Genomic DNA, 12,198 nt, shown 5'->3' with positions numbered 1-12,198 from the left:
AAGACAGGCTTGAGTAGTGTGTTCTGTTGAGGCCTTTGCCTTAGTGAGGACAGGGCAGCTGGGGCAGATCTTATGAAGCAAACTTCAAAGCGACCCTCTGCCATCCCATAACCACCAAGAGGCTCAGGCTTGGGCCTGAGAAATGTTGTGAAGAGAGGATTTTAAGACAGAAGATAGGAAGGTAGGAAAGATAGGAAGAACCTTTGTCCTGCCCACAGACACTAGAAAATTGCCCCAAACCCATGGCCCACGGAACCAAGCCAGAGAATGAAGTTCAAGCAACTGCTTGAAGCAGTGGGTTTCACCCTAACAGTGACAATTATGGGAACGCTTAGCATTTTCTGAGTTCCTAGTGGAGTGCCAGAAGTTTCAGTAAGTCTGCCCTGAGACATCGGGCTTCAGGCTATTTAAAGCTGGAGACCACACTAAGATTTCTGGGACAAACCACTTACGTCTCCCACTTGACAGATGAGAAAAAGCAAGAGGATTGCACTGGTGAGGCAGCTTGCAGACGGCAGATCCAGGATATAAAGCTGGGCCTGTTTGACTTTAATACTAACACTCATGACAACTAACGTTTAAACAGCACTTTTATGTATGACATGGCACCATGTAAGTACTCGGCGCATCTGAACGCAATTCTCTCAGCAACCCAGTGAGGGAGGTGCTATGAACATTTCTATTCTAGAAATGGGGAAACTGAGGAACAGAGTGGTGTAGCAACTGGCCCAAGGCCACAGAGCTCATAAACAGCACTGGAATTTGAGCCAGCTCCAGGATCCACACTTTTGCAGCGTTTGCTATGCTTCCCTCCTCTTTGTTATGAAAAGGCCACTCTGTTTCCACCAGGCACAACTCCACTGTGAAAAGGAAAGTGCAAACATGGAATTCTGAGTGGCTCCAACGGCAGGAGGTTCACATACAAGTTCTTCCTTCCTTGGACACTTGAGGGCCAAGAGGGACCACTCCCAGCTCAGGACTGCCCAAACTCCCCCGGGCTGCAGGCGCCTCTTGAGGCTGCTCCAGTCTCCACCCAGCTCTGAAATCACAGACAGGGAGTGCTGGGCCAACTCTTGCCTTAGAAGGATTCTGCATCACACTGGAAAACGGTACCAAGCTTTCCCTCCCCTCTCCACAGATTCTCTCTCCACCAGGGGCAACACCTCTTGATAGAGCCAGGTAGCCTCAGGTGGCCTTGGGCTTATAGCAGGGTCTAGCAAGTCCTGAATCATATTAATATATTTACATGGGGTTGGCAGGGATTCCTGTGAATGACGACCCACCCAGCAGCAGGTCCCCTCGAGGACATCCATGAGAGAAAAAGGAGAATGGTGCGCAGGCATTAGGGACCCCATTCTTTAACTCTGCTTCTGCCAGCCACAAGAAGGAGGGACCTATCTGCAGCCTGAGTTTCACTGATAATCTGGAAGGAGTCAGGTAAGACTTGTGTTGAAATCCCAATTCTGCCACGGACCAGCTGGGCAACCTCAGGCAAGTCACTTAACCTCTCTGAGCCTCAACAGAGCATCTGTCCAATGAGGTTAGTAGTAATAGTGCCTACCTTGTAAGGTTGCTGTGAGAACTAAATGGGATAATGCATAATGACACTACAGTTGGTGCTCTCTCTCCCCCTCTCAGTCCATGCTGGTTCCTGACTGCCAAGAATGGGCATATATCAGATCCCCAACTCCCCTCTCTTTCCTGTTCTGGAAATACACTCCATCTGTGCTCCACTCACAGTGGCCCACCCCTCACCAAAGAAGGAATTCCCCAGCACCTTTCAGCCAGGCTCAGGACAAGCACTGTCCCCTCATGTCAGACTCCAGGTCTGAGGTGGGAGCCCCCTGCCGGAGAACAGCGACCCTGCCTGCAGCATCTCTGCACTACCAGCTGCCAGGCAGAGAGGACACCTTAAAGAGATTAAGGCGTTGGAAGGGGTCTTCTGAGGGGGGTGGGAGGTGGGTGTGAGGGGGACAGTCACCCAGGGGGAGAAAGCGACATCCATAAAGAACTGCTGCTCTCCAGTGTCTGCTCCTGACTTCGCTGGCTCCTTCCAGAAAAATCCAGAGCAACTTCCAGAATTTGGTCCCCGCTCACTCTTGCCCTGAAAGAGCAGCCCCTACGCGCTTCGGCCACCAAAATCCACTCCCTAGCAGTAACGGCCACCCATTTTTCCAAAGGATCCTCCCCTCGGTACAATGAGGAGGTGGTCCGTCCCTCCTGGGCTTGCCCAAGACCTCTGGCGGTGGTCTCAATGCCTCCCATTGAGGACCCCGGTGACGCTGAACCAGGGGCTTCTCCGCGTGTGGTTATGTGGTTTGAGTCAGGCCTCCTAGGGCTCAAAACCCTGGTTCTCTCCTTGACTTGGTCTCCCTCCTTGGCACAACTTTCCCTCTCTAAGCCTCAGTTTTCTCCTCTCTAAAATGGGTGTAGTAACACCCGGTTCCTGGCGTTACAGGGAGAATCCCAACAGGCACCGGATGCCCAGCGCCTGGCACAGATAACGCACTCCACAGACGGGCTGGGACTGCGGTTAGCATCGAACTCAGCGCCAGGGGCAGCTCTGGAAAAGCTGGGGACTCGCCCTCTCCGCCCCAGAACCCGGAGGCAGACGCTCTGGGCGCGCGCCCTGGCGAACCCCGGGGAAGCCACAGGTGTCTGCGCGTCGGGGCGAGGCGCTAGAACGGAGTATGAGGGCGGGTGCCGTGCAGCGAGCCGCGCCGCGGGACCCTCCCCGAGCCGCCGGTGTCCCTAGGGCCCCCAAGCGCGCCCACCCTGCGCCCGCCGGGTCCCGAGGTCCGTGCTGCTCCGCAGGGATGCCCAGACCCCAGCGGCCAGCGCACAGCCTCGCCCCGCCGCTGCGGCCCCGCTGCGGCCCCTGCCCGCGCCCTGCCCGCGCTCCGTTCTGACTCACCGGCGCCGGCTCCGGCGAAAGTTTGGTGGCGCGGCGGGCGCGGCGGCCAAGCTGCTCGATGCTCTGCGGCGGCGGCGGCAGCGGGGGCGGCGGCGGGGGCGCGGACTGCGGAGGCGGGGCTCCGGAGGAGGAGGCGCGCCGAGGGGGGCCAGCCGGGGAGGGAGGCGGAGACCCGGGCCCGCGGGCCTGCGGCGCCCCCGCCTCCGGCTCCGCGCTCCCAGGGCCGCCCCCACGCCGGGAGGGGGCGCGAGGGGGCGCCGGTGGCTCGGTTCGGACACCTTCTCCCGCCTCCTGCCGCGCACCCCGGCCTCGGGCTCCGCGCAGCGTGACAGCTCCTCGGGTTTGGAGAGAAGGGTGACGGAAGGGTCAGAACCCTGGCGAGAACTCCCCACCGCCCACACTCACCTGAGGGCGGGCGGACGGGCGGACGGGCGGAAATAGGTAAGTCCAGACAAAGCAGCAGAGCTAGAAAGTCAGAGAGATGATGTTTGGCAAAGTCAATGACAGACTGAACGACAGACATCTAGTGATGCCCCCACCTCCACTTATTCCTGCTGGAGAGGCCAAAATAGAAACAGATGGACAGAGCCAGACAGATGCAGAAACTGTAAGACTGACAAGAGACCCCACCCTAGAGGTTTCATGGCGAACTAGAGAGACACACCCCCCCCCAAGGTCTAGAACGCCACACCCCTCATCTATTTCTCCTTAGCCCCTCCAGATGAGCTCAAGTTTCAAAATGAAGATGTTTCCATTGGCATCCTGTGCTAGATTGAACCTAGAGTTGGGACCATGGGAGACTGCAAGGGCGGGGTTGGAGGGTGGTTCTTCTACAGGTCCCCCGGAGCCTCTGCCCCGTGACTCTGGGAGCCTGAGAATTCTTACCGGCTGCCTTCAGTTCCAAAACTGGGGAGGAGTGGCAAAGTTTTCTTTCCTCAGTACCGGGAACACTTTTGAACCTCTAAGCAGTTATGGCCTCAGATCTTATTTCAACACTTCAGAAGAGACACCCAAGTTCAGAGGGAGAGAAGAAAGGAACTGTGTGTTGGGGGGGGGGGGAGGGTAGGATGTGGGTTGGGGGCATGGTGGGGGTTCCCCCCCCCAGCTTCCTCTGAGTAGAAGGCAATTCCACTCAGTAGTTGTGGGATCACTTAAAGCTAGTTTGAGACCCAGCTTCACAAGCTGTGTGTGGTATGTTAATGATCCCTCTTTCTGGCCTCAGGGTCCACATGTGCAAAATGAGAGTTAATAAAAACAGCTGTCATAGTGCCATGTACTCTTCTAAGAGCTACAGGTGCTTACTCATTTAATCCTCATGACACCCTGAATAAGTAAGAATTGTTATTATTCCTATTTCACAGAGGAGAAAACTGAGGTACAGAGAGGTTAAGTAACATGCTCAAGGTCACACAGCTAGTGTGGAATCCACTCTATGCAACCTGGTTACAAGGTCCAAGGTCACAGTTACTGGGCTGTAATCTTCATCTCCCTGGTCTGCTGGAAAGTCCTATGAGGTCATTTACATAAGAGACTTAGCAAGTACTCCATAAATGGTAGTTCATAGACCATTGAGCCTGTCTGCAAGGTAGGGATTAAAGCGTTGATGGTGATGCCCAGAGATAGGAGACTTTGGGTTCAAGATAGCTGACAAGCCATGTTACCACCCTGGGTACCAGTTCTGACCTTCATGAAACAGAGAGACAAGGGACTCCCCCTTTGTTCCTCTAACCAGACTTCTATTCATTAGCATACCCCTCAACCAGCACTCACTCTGAATCCACAGTTAGCCCCCCTCCATTCCCTGGTGAGTCTCCAGGGCTGGCATATTTTACACTCTACCAGACTAATGCCCCTTTAGGAATTGAGTTAGCACTTGGGGTAGCAACTGTTACAAACTCTAAGGGAAATGCAGTCTATCCCCTACAGCTGTGGGGCTGACAGAAGCAAGAGGTTGGGGGGAGCTTGGAAAAGTCTGGGTCCACTTCCATTCCCTCTCCTTTCTGCAATTCAGCAAAAGTCTGCTTACTTGAAATTCCTCTCCAAAGTTTCACTTCCCAGGCTGGTGTTAGGCCTACTAAGCCCATAGTGATCACCACTTTTAGAAACATCAGCATTTTAGAAAGAGCAGGTCAGACATTATTTGAAGCCCCTGGCGGGCAGGGTGTGTGTTGTTTGTTTTGCTGCAGCATTTGGAACTGATAGATCATAACTCAGGCCACATCCTGGGTGTGTGAGACGGAGGTGGGTAACCAACTTACTAATAACATACAGGCAGCAGAAGAAAAATAATAGTAAGCCCTTTCTCATATTTACCATGTACCAGGCTCTCAGATCATTAGACATAATCTGATATACCTACTCCTCAGAACAATTCTGTGAGGAAGATATTGTTAACTTCCTATTTTGCAGATGAGAAAACTGAGGCACAAATCGGGGAAGAAACTAGTTCAGCATATACAGCTAGCAAGTCATTCCAAGAGCGGACAGTTAAGAAGATGCTGAACCAGGTCTGGAACCTAGATCAGTCTGGCTCCATGAGCCTGTTCATACTTCTGTCCTTGGTGGAAGAAAGCTAGAAAAGGGGGACCCGTTGAGCCCCTGAGTAGAGATTAGAGGTATGGATTAAGAAGGGGTAAATGAAAAGTATCTGTTCTACCACTTGTTAGTTCAGTGCTTACTTTGCTTCTCTGAGCCTCAATGACCTCGTCTGTTACATGAGAATAACAATACTTGTGTCATACCCAGGGTTTTAGTGGTGATTCTTTTGGTTGCAGGTAACATAAACCCAGGTTCAGTCAAACCTGGTTTGGTGAACCAGGTTCAGCCAAAAAGAGTTCTGAACTGAAAATTTTAAGAAGACATTTTGGATTCAGACATAGTCCGTGCCAGAAGCTCAAAGGAAGTTGTCATGAATCTGTTTCCCTCTATGTCTTGACTGTTTTCTTTTGTGTCTGTTTTATTAGCAGGCTGAGTCTTTCCACAGGAAAGCAGAAATGGCCAATTAAGCCACCTCAAAGCAAAGAGATCACTACCTTAAAACTTCCAGCAAAAATCCCAGGGTTGACTCCCATTAGCCTGGATTGGGTCACATGTCCAGCCCTGAACCTATCACAATTGCTCTGATGGGCTAAGCCTGAGTTACATATCTATAGCTAGAGTCAGGGAGTGGGGTCAGCCCCTCCAAAGTTATAAGGACTAGGATTGTGTGGGGGATGGTTCCCTAAAAGCAAATTAGGGTGCTCTTAGCAGGATAATGGGGCACTGGGGCATTGGTGCTGGGCAGCCCCAGAACCCAGTCATAGAACCTATGTCCCTTGAACTGAAACAAATCCCAGTTAAAGTAACAGCTGAAAAGTGTTACATCGCTCACTAATCAAAGGAGTTTTCTTTGCATTTGCACAGGGACACTAGAAATCACAAAGCCTTTAAGACCCAGAGGAAACGAATGCCACTTATGTTGGACTCCCAGACTGTGCAACAAGCTATGGCCCAGGGGACCTGGGAAGAGTGCTCAGTCCAGCTCCCCACACCCATCACATTATGAACTCAGCCATTTCCTCTGGGGACTCTGCACTCTGGGTGCTGAGAGCTCCAACTGGTCATTTTTCAGATAGCTGCCCAAAGAAGGCAAGATGGCCCTTCTCTTGTTATACTTCCGGTTCAGTTTGTGAGAACAGATGTTCTTCACGGCCAAGTATCGAGCATGTTATTTAGAGTTATCGCAATTGACCCTTTCAACTTGGCCCAGATGCAGTTCCAGAGTTTCTGGCCTTGGGCAGTTAGTGTGACTTCTCCATTATAAATGTCGTTAGACTGGCACACCGTAAAGCTTATCTTTTTAAAGGAAAGTGAGCAAGAATGGCATATGTCAAGCTGGAATAAGACCTACCCCTTCCTTCCCCACTTAAGTAAAGCACATAGGTTAGGAGTGCACACTGCTGGTGGAGTGGGAACTGATACAGGCTTCCTGGAGGGCACTTTGGAAGCAAATGTTGAGGACTTTAAAAATGTTCGGTCTAGGGGTGACTGGGTGACTCAGTTGAGCACCAACTCTTGATTTCGGTTCAGGTTGTGATCTCATGATTCATGAGTTCGAGCCCCACATCAGGCTCTGCGCTGACAGTGTAGAGTTTGTGTGGGATTCTGTCCCCCTCTCTCTCTGCTTCTCTCTCCCAAAATTAAATAAACATTTAAGACAGTTCAGTCTATGAGTGAAATAAGTCAGTCAGAGAAGGATAGATATATGTTTTCACTCATATGTGGAACTTGAGAAACTTAACAGAAGACCATGGGGGAAGGGAAGGGGGAAAAATAATTACAGAGAGAGAGGGAGGCAAACCACAAGAGACTCTTAAATACAGAGAACAAACTGAGGGTGGATGGGGGGTGGAGAGAGGGGAAATGGGTGTTGCGCATTGAAGAGGGCATTTGTTGGGATGAGCACTGGGCGTTGTATGTAAGCCAATTTGACAATAAATTATATTAAAAATAAATAAAAATAAATAAAAAGTTCGGTCTATTTTTCCATACCCTGTTTTTCCTGAGCAAATAATCATTTAGATATCACCAAGATATACATAAAGATGTTCATTGCAGTGTTGCACACAATAGAAGATGGAAAATAATCCAAATATCTAACTATAGGGAACTGGTTACATAAATTATGGTATATTGAAAGAATGGACCATTCTACAACTGTTAAGGTAATATTAGAGACTATGGAATTACGTGAAAATGGGTTATGCCATGTAAAGTTAAAAGGGCTAGGTATGCATAAACTCACTTTGTGAAAAAATATACCTATTTGTGTATAAGAAAAAAACCCTAAAGTAGTTGCATTAGGCATAGTGGGAAGGAGAGGAAAATTGATAGGTGCTTTTGGTGTTTATTTATCTGTATTACCAATATTTCTTTAGTAAATTTGTATTACTTTGGTAATTAGGGAAAATGCCCAAATAACTGTTATAAAAGGATCTGTGTTTGGTTTCCTTTTAGAAAAGCACTTTATTCATCGAAAGATCACAAACCAGAAGTGAAATTAAATTGACCTATCTGCCTTTCTCTCTCTGTCTCTCTCTCTGTCTCTGTCTCTCTCTTTCTCTCTCTCTGGCTAGGATGCGTGGAGATGAATGGGGAGCTTAAGCCTGGCAGTGGCAGTAAAGCTGCAAACCAAAAACTGCAGAGACCAAAAACTCTACGTATGGAAAATGTCTGTGAACTCCAATGGACGTTCATATATACTCCAGGAGAACACATATGGCCTAGGAATGGGTTCAGCATAAACTCTTTTTGCCCCTCCAGCCCCATATGACTGCTTCTCCATTTCTCAGCTTCTGTCTCCCCATCTAGTTACCTAGGAATTGGCAAAGGCCTGAGGGAAGTCACACAGAAGACTGGGCTCACCTCTATGTGTTTCTTTTCATTCTGGGATCTTGATCCTTCAGGTCTTGGCTTCCTGGAGAGCTCTCTGATGCCTTCTAACAGATTTTCATGTTCTTTTTGACAGTTCTAGCCAGGATTTCGAGTTGTTTATTGAGAGAATTGCTCTCTGCAAGCTAGTTTGTCTTGAGCAGAAACAGAAGTTGGGTCATACGTTATTTAAGTGCAAATGGCTAGTTATGAAATGTATGCACCGTGGGATTCTATTCATATGCAGAACATGTATATGTGTTTAGTCAGAAGAAATACTGGAAGACTGAAAGCTACATACAGCATCTATCTCTGGCTAAGTTTTCATTTTTTTAATGTTTAGCTGGTATTTTTCAAAGTTTATACAGTGGACTCTGACCATGTCTAATCTAGGAGTGAGTTTTGAAGTCATTTGTACCCATTTTAAAAATGTGGACACTAAGGCCGAGAACATTTAAATTCATTTCAGTTGAACAATTATTGGAGGCTTACTGTGAGCAGAGAACCATGTTATGGGCCCCTGGGGCATCGAAAGAAATAACACCTAGTCACTTATTCCTCTATCTCAAGCATCTCCACATGTGCTTGACTTTGGGATAAGAGAGTGAAGATGACAACAATCTGCCCTCAAGATAATCTAGCTGTGCAGAAAGATATCCGAAGACACCATACCAGGGATGATGTGGTAAATGCTAAAGCAGTGACGTGGTAGAGACTGTGCTTTGCCTCTTAACAACCATTCTTTCAATATCAAACTACAGGATTGGATTTCCCAGCCTCCCTTGCAGCAAGGTGTGGTCATGTGACTTTATCCATCTTGCACTGTCTATGTCCATACTTCTTTTACATGAAAAAGAAACTTATTTTGCTTATCACCCTGTTATTTTGGATCTTCTCTTTCATACAGATAAACTAATCCTGACTCACACAAATCCCAAAATAAAGTGCTATGGGAACAAAGGAGTAAAGGGAGGTTGGAATGCATATTTCTACTCTTGAGCATCAAGGAAGTCAGAGGAGATGTAAAAGGTGTGAAGAGTTCACCAGTAGGATGGGCAGGGATTAAGAAGGAAGAGGATTTCAGGCATACCATGCAGGGAGCATGAGCACCGGGCTGGAAATGGGTAATGGAATGGGCTGGAGATGGGCGCATATGTGTTGGAATCAGTCAGCCTGGACTCAAATCCTATCACAACTTTTAGCAAGTCACTTCATTGCTCTATGCCTCAGTTTCCCTGTCTATAATATGAGGATAATAGTGGTATTAACCTCATTGGGTTGTAGAGGAAGTTGGGAGGAGAACATGAGTTAACATGAAAAATGCTAAGAGCAATGCCTAGCACATGGTGAGTACTCAGTAAACGTTGGCTGTTATAGGCTTATCTGTAAAATGAGGTAATCATAGTCTAACCTCATAGGGTGGCCAATGTGTACAATATGGCACAGGGCTTTATACAGAGGACGTGCTCAACTATTTAGCTCTCTTCCTCTTCCCTTCCCTCAAGGAGCTTACAATCAGCATTTGACAAATCTTCAATGAGCCTCTACTGTGTGCCAGGTCCTGGCACAGAAAGTTGCTGATTCCAGGACAAATCAGACCTTATTCCTGACCTCCAGCTGCTTAGTCTCAAGAAGAGGAAAGGAAAATAAAGAGACAAATATAATACAGTGTGAAAAGTACAACAGTGGTCCAATTTCAGTTCATGAACTCAGGTGAGCAAGAAAGGTAACTTTAGTTTTTATTAGGTGAGCTCAGTCTCTGCTCTGATTGCCCATTTCGGGTAGAAATCCTTAATCTCAGGTAAGTTAGGTTTTTCCTATTTCTCTGGGGATAGTAGGTCAGTTCGAGGACTGCTGCGGGGACATCTGGGGTGCGTCATCACTTATCCACTCTGGCATCTGTTAAGACATCTTTGTTCCTGTCCGAGGAGAGGTCACCACCTGCACAGGGCACTGCTAAGTTATCTCTTGTCCCTAAGTCTCATTTCCTCTCTCAGCTGCTCCTGGGTCCTTCCAAATGTACAGGACCCATTGCTCAGCTCCCATGGCCCCTGGGGTACAGAGAACTCTGCTAGACATTTGAAGTTCTTCAGCCCAGCCAAACACAGCCATTTGTAAGCACAGGCTCTTCTACATTCAATTTCTTTGAAGTTATCTGGAGATTCTAGGGCTTTACTCCAACCTCGGATATGTCCAGAGAAGGGGCAGGTTCAAGTGTCCCTTTCCTCAGGAGCTCTTACCACCCATCTGTCCCTTTGCTGCTGCTCCAGCTCTCTCTCCTACTCTTGTCTGTGTCAACCTTTTAAAAGAAAAAGGTAAGTGATTCAGCCAGCCAAATCCAGTTCATTCAGAAATAGCAGAGGAATTGTAATTCAGGACAAGCGAACTGTAAGGGACCATAAGCAAATCTCCAGAACAAAGGAGGAGAGTGTTATTTATAAAGGAAAAAATGGAGTTGGGTGGGGGTGTTTTGAACCCAAGTTCATTGGAGGAAAATGAGAGTTTGAAGAAGTGGGGGCCTCTCCTGGGCTACAGGCAAGGGCACCCTCCTTTGCCCATCCAGAGGAAAGCTTTCTTCTTCCTGCTGTGCTACGCAAGCTTCTACCATGGCTTCCCTACTTCAATTCTGAGTTAGGTTTCCTTAACACATTTTTACATCTGGAAGCGCTTATCTAGTTTCAGGGAGGGGAGCCTTGCTCCTCAATACCCTGCATTTTCCCATATTCATCATGTCATCAGTATACAACAACCTTTTCCTGTTGCTGTCACGATCCTAGACTTTAGAAACTCAAAAGCTAAGAAAAGATTTTGTTTTGTTTTATTTTTTTATTTTTTATTTTATTTTGGCAGAGCCAGAAAAGGGAAGTAGCCTTGAGACAATATCTTAAGATAAGACTTCCGGGTAACAGAAATTAGCAAGAATGAAAAACAACCCAAGGAGCTTCCCCCACATCCGCCATCAGAACAGCTAAGCTTAAGACAAGTGACAACATCAAGTGTTGGCAAGGATGTGGAGCCCCTGGAACTCTCATACACACCTGGTGGAGATGCAAAATGGTACAGGTACTTTGGAAAACTGCTTGGCAACTTTAATAAACAAAGATCGGCCTGAGATCCAGAAATTCTACTCATAGGTATGTCTCCGAGAGAAATGAAAACATGTCCACAAAAACTGTATGTAAATCTTAACAGCTTTATTCATAATAGTCCAAGCCGGAGACAACCTAACTATCTACTCAAATAGGAGTTTGAATAAACAGTGTGGTAAATCCATAGTATGGGATACCACACAGTAATCAAAGTGGATGAATGATTGCTGCCCACAACAACACAGAAGAAAAAAAATCATTATGTTGAATAAGAGAAACCAAATGCAAAAAAAAAAAAAGGTGAATATTATATAATTCTACTTATGTGAAATTCAGTAACTGGCAAAACTAATCTATGGTTTTACAAGTGGTTGCCTCTGGGGGAGAGGTGGGAAACGGGACTGTTTTTGACCTAGAAGGGGCAATGGAAGCAGGTGTTAGAACAATTCTACACTTCGATCTTTGGGATGGTGACACAGGTGTATACAAAGGTAAAATTTTTAAGTTTTTAAAAAATGTTTATTTCTTTTTGATAGACAGAGAGCGAGCATAAGCCGGGGAAGGGCAGAGAGAGAGAGGGAGACACAGAAATCTGAAGCAGGCTCCAGGCTCTGAGCTGTCAGCACAGAGCCCGATGGAGGGCTTGAACCCACGAACTACAAGATCATGACCTGAGCCAAAGTCAGATGCTTAACTCACTGAGCCACTCAGGTGCCCTGTTTTGTGTTTTTTTAAATTAATGTTTATTTATTTTTGAGAGAGAGAGAGAGAGATACAGCACAGGCA

General features: G+C 47.5%; 1 protein-coding gene and 1 long non-coding RNA gene across 2 annotated transcripts in view; one reads left to right on the top strand and one right to left on the bottom strand.

Moving 5' to 3' along the window:
• Window positions 1–3,004, bottom strand: part of HRH1 (histamine receptor H1) — a 78,281-nt gene extending 75,277 nt beyond the window's left edge. The window contains exon 1 of the mRNA XM_043588129.1: window positions 2,915–3,004. The gene's annotated coding sequence lies outside the window, so the exon portion shown is untranslated. The remainder of the gene's footprint in view (window positions 1–2,914) is intronic.
• Window positions 3,005–3,067: 63 nt separating this feature from the next.
• On the top strand, window positions 3,068–11,981 carry LOC122487508. The gene is made up of 3 exons (XR_006298394.1): window positions 3,068–3,355; window positions 9,829–10,036; window positions 11,174–11,981. It is a non-coding gene; the product is annotated as an uncharacterized LOC122487508 (long non-coding RNA).
• The last annotated feature ends 217 nt before the right edge of the window (window positions 11,982–12,198 follow it).

The sequence above is a fragment of the Prionailurus bengalensis genome, chromosome A2, assembly GCF_016509475.1.
Source record: "Prionailurus bengalensis isolate Pbe53 chromosome A2, Fcat_Pben_1.1_paternal_pri, whole genome shotgun sequence".
Classification (NCBI taxonomy): domain Eukaryota; kingdom Metazoa; phylum Chordata; class Mammalia; order Carnivora; family Felidae; genus Prionailurus; species Prionailurus bengalensis.
This window is presented reverse-complemented; position numbering and strand designations above follow the sequence as displayed.